Source organism: Crinia signifera, chromosome 5 (genome assembly GCF_055691185.1).
Source record: "Crinia signifera chromosome 5, ASM5569118v1, whole genome shotgun sequence".
Classification (NCBI taxonomy): Eukaryota; Metazoa; Chordata; class Amphibia; order Anura; family Myobatrachidae; genus Crinia; species Crinia signifera.
In genome coordinates, this window is record NC_139221.1 from 245,216,325 (window position 1) to 245,223,396 (window position 7,072).

Below are 7,072 nucleotides of genomic sequence, written 5' to 3' on the forward strand. Positions count from 1 at the left end.
GGATTATTTGGAAGGATTTTGTAAGTTGAGTTGTCTGAGAGTAGCCTGTTTAGTTCTTCTTCATATTTGTTTTTTTCAAGGATCACCACCCCTCCGCCTTTGTCGGCGGGCTTTATAATAATGGTCTGATCTTCTTTCAAGGATTTCAGGGCCTGGCGTTCTTTTTGGGAGAGATTGATCTTTCTTTTCTGTTTGTCCGGAAGATTAATGATCTCTTTTTCTACTGCCTTTTGGAATGTTTCTATGTGCGCACTTTTGCAAAATGTGGGATTGAAGGTTGAAACTGGTTTGAATTTGGTCTGATTTGTTGGTTCTTCTGTTAATTGTGAAATGGTTTTCTTTGCAAAGAATTTCTTTATGTTCAATTTCCTAATGAACTTATGTGTATCTACATACAGATCAAATTTGTTGGCCGATGAATCTGGCGCAAACTTGAGTCCTTTTTTGAGAACTTTTTTGAGCAACCAGGAATTATTTGGGTGTGTGACCTGCTTGTTGTGTAATCACACCCCTTGTGGTTGCATAAAATAAGGATGCCCAACCAGGGATAAATTCCGGGTGATCGTGCATCCCCACCCCACACTGCGGCTGCAGCTACCCTGGCCCCACTGCAGCCCAGCACGCAGCAGCTACCCTGGCCCCATTGCAGCCCAGCACGCAGCAGCTACCCTGGCCCTACTGCAGCCCAGCACACAGCAGATACCCTGGCCCCACTGCAGCCCAGCACACAGCAGCTACCCTGGCCCCACTGCAGCCCAGCACACAGCAGCTACCCTGGCCCCACTGCAGCCCAGCACGCAGCAGTGTGTTTTGTACTGTTGAGAAATTCTGTTTCTGCTGCAAACAGGAAAGAGATGGGATGGTGGCAGACCAGGAACCTGTCAGTCCCATCCAACAAGCTGGTCCCCGGTAATTTGTATAGCTGTGTCTGGTGCAGGACAGCTACTCTCAAAAAAACAGATGGTGATCTCTTGCACTAGCATTTTCACCTTTAACTGATAGCTAGGAAAGATAGTACTTGATGATAGGCCCCCACACTATTGCCACACTGAGGGTGTTATTATTATGGTTGATTCGCAAGGCTGCAAATTCACAGCGTTGCAAGTCCACCAAACCCCGCCCAGTGAATGCTGGGCCACCCGCTGCCCCCTCCTTGCAGTGTGTATTCCCACGCACATGCTGCAAATGGATGTTTAACATAAACATCCATTTGCATGGTTTCGATGGTTGCTGAGCATCGGAAGATGTGGAAGGTGCACGCATATGAAAGTGACTTTCAAGTCACTTACATATGTGTGCACGCTGGGACGGAAATGGGCAGGCAGCTGACATCCGGTGATGTCAGCGGCCTGCCCCCCACCCACGTCATGGCCTCATTACCATGAGAATGCCCATGAAACTCTGGGCGTCCCCATATGGTAATGAGGCTGGCTGGTGCCCCATGCCCCTCTCCACCCCCTGCCCGCTATGTTAGGCGCGTGCATATGGCGAACAGAATGCACCCTGCGTATGCACATGTGCAGAAATGCGCATGCACACTAAAGAAACATTGGTCCCCATGCTCACAATATAATGATTTTTCCAGTGTGTGCAGTCTGTGCGTAGCCCAGGATTTACTCAGCAAAACAGAAAGAACAAGGTTTAAGCAGCGCTTTCACACAATAATTTCAAGTGTATGCATCAATCTAATCGTAAAAAAATTATATTTAATAAAATAATACACATAAAATCACAATATTAAAAACAGTAGAATTGATAGGACCACTAATTAGAGTATAGTCACCACTGATGTTGGTAAACCTGCACTGATCTTGACAGCAAATGTCCAATGGATTAAAGAGGGAGTCCGTCCATATGTTTGTATATCACCTGTGGATGCTTGGTTGATGGCCCGTTGGCAAAAGTTGGTATAGCCAGCCCGGGAAACCTTTGTTTGTATGTGCAATCCAATTAACAGGAGTAGTTGGTTGGTCTGCAACCTCACTGGTCAAAGTAGTGGACAGGAACAGGATCCGAAGATTTAGCAGGAAGTCAAATGACGATTTTTGCAAATGGTGGCAAAGTGACTCTTCTCAAAAGGGTGGTCCAAACGCACCAACGCGTTTCGCTGTGCTAACCCACAGCTTTGCACATACAAACAAAGGTTTCCCGGGCTGGCTATACCAACTTTTGCCAACGGGCCATCAACCAAGCATCCACAGGTGATATACAAACATATGGACGGACTCCCTCTTTAATCCATTGGACATTTGCTGTCAAGATCAGAACAGGTTTACCAACATCAGTGGTGACTATACTCTAATTAGTGGTCCTATCAATTCTACTGTTTTTAATATTGTGATTTTATGTGTATTATTTTATTAAATATAATTTTTTTTACGATTAGATTGATGCATACACTTGAAATTATTGTGTGAAAGCACTGCTTAAACCTTGTTCTTTCTGTTTTTCTGTATATTTGGGGAGCTGACCACCCCCGTAAGCAGCAGCTGACTAAGATAACCACTCATAAATAAGCGCTCTAAAAATTAACCTAGGTTAATTATTTGCACAGGATTTACTCAGGAGCTGCGATAGAAACTGCCTGATCTGAGCTGGAACTGTTGTCACATGACTTCCGGGAAACCACCTGGGTATCCCTGCATTTCCCTGACACTCAGATAAAATGGCCGGTTTTCACCCCGAATGCCAACTTCATGTCCATCAACTTACATATGCCAGCGATAAAAAAGTAGCAGGATTTCATTGCAGGGTGGCAGTATGCATGCGCCTGAGGCGTAGCGAGGGCGGTGCCGGCGGAGCACACGCTCCGGGCGCAGGAAGATAGCATGGCGCCGGAGCTGTGCCTGTGCCGGCACCGCCAGCTCGGTGCCCGCTACCTGCCAGCCCCCCCTGTCAGTGTGTGTGTCCATGTATGCACCGCCCGCCCGCTCGCGGCTCCCCCGCTGTGTCCAGGAGAGAGACGCGCTGTGCTGCTATGCAATATTCATATCTCCCGCTGGCTGGACCACTAGCCAATGGGCGCTTGCGGTCCAGCAGCCAATCAACTGGTGGCTGCTGGACCGCGAGCGCCTATTGGCTAGTGGTCCAGCGGGAGATATGAATATTGCATAGCAGCACAGAGCGTCTCTCTCCCGGACACAGCGGGGGAGCCGTGAGCGGGCGGGCAGTGCGCACATGGACACACACACACTGACAGGGGGAGAGGTCGGTGTACAGCTGCATCGGCTGTCAGTGTGTCAGCACAGGGGGAGGGAGAGAGGGGGGTGCGTAACCATCGTGTACTCCCACCCTCCTGCAGCCAGCCACCCACCTGCAGCCACCCACCCACCCTCCTGCAGCCACCCTCCTGCAGCCAGGCACCCACCCTCCTGCAGCCAGCCACCCTCCTGCAGCCACCCACCCACCCTCCTGCAGCCACCCTCCCACCCTACTGCAGCCACCCACCCACCCTCCTGCAGCCACCCTCCCACCCTCCTGCAGCCACCCTCCTGCAGCCACCCACCTGCAGCCACCAACCCTCCTGCAGCCACCCTCCTGCAGCCACCCACCCACCCTCCTGCAGCCACCCTCCTGCAGCCACCCTCCCACCCTCCTGCAGCCACCCACCCTCCTGCAGCCACCCACCCACCTGCAGCCACCCACCCTCCTGCAGCCACCCTCCCACCCTCCTGCAGCCACCCACCCACCCTACTGCAGCTACCCACCCACCCTACTACAGCCACCCTCCCACCCTACTGCACCCACCCTGCTGCACACTACTGCAATCCACCCTGCTCCCACCCTCCCTCCCTGCTGCACACTACTGCTCCCACCCTCCCTCCCTGCTGCACACTACTGCTCCCACCCTCCCTCCCTGCTGCACACTACTGCTCCCACCCTCCTTCCCTGCTGCACACTACTGTTCCTTCCCTGCTACACACTACTGGCGGTGCATTGAATTGAAAATAGCGTCGGGGAGCCAGGAGTGGGCCACTGCACAGTTCTGTTCCCCTTGGCAACGAGCAAATTCAGTCCCCCACGGCATTGAGCATGAAGCCCCTTGGCAACGAGCATGAAGCCCCCTGGCATCGAGCATGAAGCCCCTGGCATTGAGCATGTAGGTAAGTGGCACTTATGTGTCAAATGTGTATGGTGTGTTATATAGTATGTCATGGGCAATGCGGTGTGTTATATAGTATGTCATGGGCATTGCGGAGTGTTAAATAGTATGTCATGGGCATTGCGGTGTGTTATATAGTATGTCATGGGCATTGCGGAGTGTTATATAATATGTCATGGGCATTGCAGAGTGTTATATAGTATGTTATGGGCATTGCCGAGTGTTATATAGTATGTTATGGGCATTGCCGAGTGTTATATAATATGTCATGGGCATTGCAGAGTGTTATATAGTATGTCATGGGCATTGCGGTGTGTTTTATAGAATGTCATGGGCATTGCGGAGTGTTATATAGTATGTTATGGGCATTGCCGAGTGTTATATAGTATGTTATGGGCATTGCTGAGTGTTATATAGTATGTTATGGGCATTGCCGAGTGTTATATAGTATGTTATGGGCATTGTGGAGTGTTATATAGTATGTCATGGGCATTGCAGAGTGTTATATAGTATGTCATGGGCATTGCAGAGTGTTATATAGTATGTCATGGGCATTGCGGAGTGTTATATAGTATGTCATGGGCATTGCAGAGTGTTATATAGTATGTCATGGGCATCATGAGTGGGCTTATGTGTAATTGGAATTACAAAGTTCACTAAAATGTGCAATGGGCATTACGGTGTGTGGTATAATGTTGGTCTGTGCCCACTTTTCACTGCGCAGGAGCCTCACCTACTACAAATTGAGGGGGGCCGCCAGGGCCGGTGCTAGGGTGTCCGGCGCCCTCCTGCAAACCATACATGTTGCGCCCTTTCACATTGCCATTGCAACAAGCTGCAGCCCGATTGTGGGAGCGTATGCAACATGCGATCCTATGGAGGATCTCGGGTGCATGTACATGTATGCATACACCATCTCAGTGCTGTGTCCGCAAAATGTTGCAGGCACTAAAGGTGCCCATACACGCTGCGAGAATCACATACGATATGGGCTAGATCGCATCGCACGGCATGCATGCAATGTGTGTGCGATGCGATCCGAAAGCAGTACAAAAAGTATGTGCAGCACATATTTTTTGTACTGTGCGATGCCCGCAGGAGTGCACATCGCATCGCACGCTGCTATTGCAGCGTGTATGGCCACCCCTCTTGTGACTGAGGGGGACAGTAGGGGAGAGATGGAAGAAGAGGGGATGAGATAGAGGGGCCGGAGTATTGAGGACTGGCAGTGGCACTGGCACAGCACACTGAGAAGAGGGAAGGAAGGGGAGGCGGCGCTGCTGCCAGTTTGTCATTTGATTGACAGCTGACAGGCACAGGGAGCAATGGGTAGGGGGCGGATCCAGACATGACATGTCATCCAGGCATTCACAGACAGCGCTACATGCCTCAGCGCAAGTGACTGTGTCCAAACTGCCACCCGCTGTCAGACAGGCACTGCAGGCGGCGTGCAGGCTGTGTGCACTCGCGGTGCAGGGAGCAGCTCTTTATACTGCCGCCTGCCCGCTGTCAGACAGGCGCTGCGGGCAGCATGCAGGAGGCAGTGACAGTGGCAGCTTTAGCAGAGCAGGGAGGGAGACAGCGCCTTTTCAGCATGGCGCCTCCCTGCTTTGCAGGAGCTGCTGAGTGGGTAGCGCCGGCCCTGGGGGCCGCTAAACATGCCCTTGCTCCGGGCGCCGTGGCACCTAGCTACACCACTGGCATGAGCAGTAGTTCGATATCGCCTGGCCTGTGAATTCACAGCCATGTGATCATGGGCCAGATGCACTAAGCTTCAAAAGTGATAAAATGGAGAGTAATAAACAACCAACCAAACAGCTCCTGCCTGACATTTTTCAAACACAGTCTGTAACATGGCAGGTAGGAGCTGATTGGCACTCTCCATTTTATCACTTTTGAAGCTTAGTGCATCTGGCCTCAGGTCTGAAAACCGCCCCATTAGCTGTGGCTCTGCAACAAATATTGATGGAACACTGAGCAGGCAGACCATGCTGGGAATTATAGTCCCACATCTGCTGGAGAGCTACTGCTTAGCTAAATAAGGCTAAGGAAAGAAAGTGAATATTACATAAGTAGAAGAATCTGTCAGCGGGAATGCTAGCTAACTGTAACCCTTTGTAGTTCTAACTGTGAATGTAAACAAGCTGTGACAATGACACTAGCTAGGTCAAACTGAGGGAAGTGGTTATGGCAGCATTGTCACCCTATCTCACAGCCCTAGATTAGGAGAGGTATGTCATACCAACACATCAACCGCAGGTAACATACAGTTCAGCATCCTCCAGTTACTGTATGAACCTGTCTCCCCCTGGGGGCGTCCTGGGGAATGTCACACCTAGTGCCTACTGTAGTGCCCTCCTCAGTGAAGTAAGTTGGCATTATTGGATTCGAGGAAAAGATGTGGGGAGGGAAGGATACAGCAACGACGCCCCTTCTGTGTCTCCGTCAGCACAATACAGGAGAAGTCACAGAGCCATAGGGAAACGTGGATCTGGGCGTAACCTTTGCGCCTCCTGCCTGTGCAAGTGCGACCCAGATATGCTAAAGTGCCAGTACCTGCTCCTGAAGCGAGGAGGGTGCAAGTACACGTTGTAATGTGCAAGAGAACAGAACTGCAAACACTACTGAGCTGCTGTCACTCACATATAGATATCTGAGCTAATGTAGAGATATAGATCACCTGGCAAATGCCACCTGCTCTGGGAGAAAGTGCCAAGTGGGTCAGCAGCCGGGGGGGCTGCTGCAGGTGTCCTGCTGCATACATGTCTGCTAGTGTGTGATCTGGGAACGTGTGTCACCACAATCACAGGGAGCTGGAGACTGGGAGGTGCACAGGGCGGTGCAGTGAGAGAGAGGTGCGATCAGGCTCACACCTCTCCCCTCTCACAGACACACAGCTAGCTTATCTATGTGTACATCTATGCACAGACACACAGCCAGCAGCATATCTATGTGTATAAGTGCAGGGGG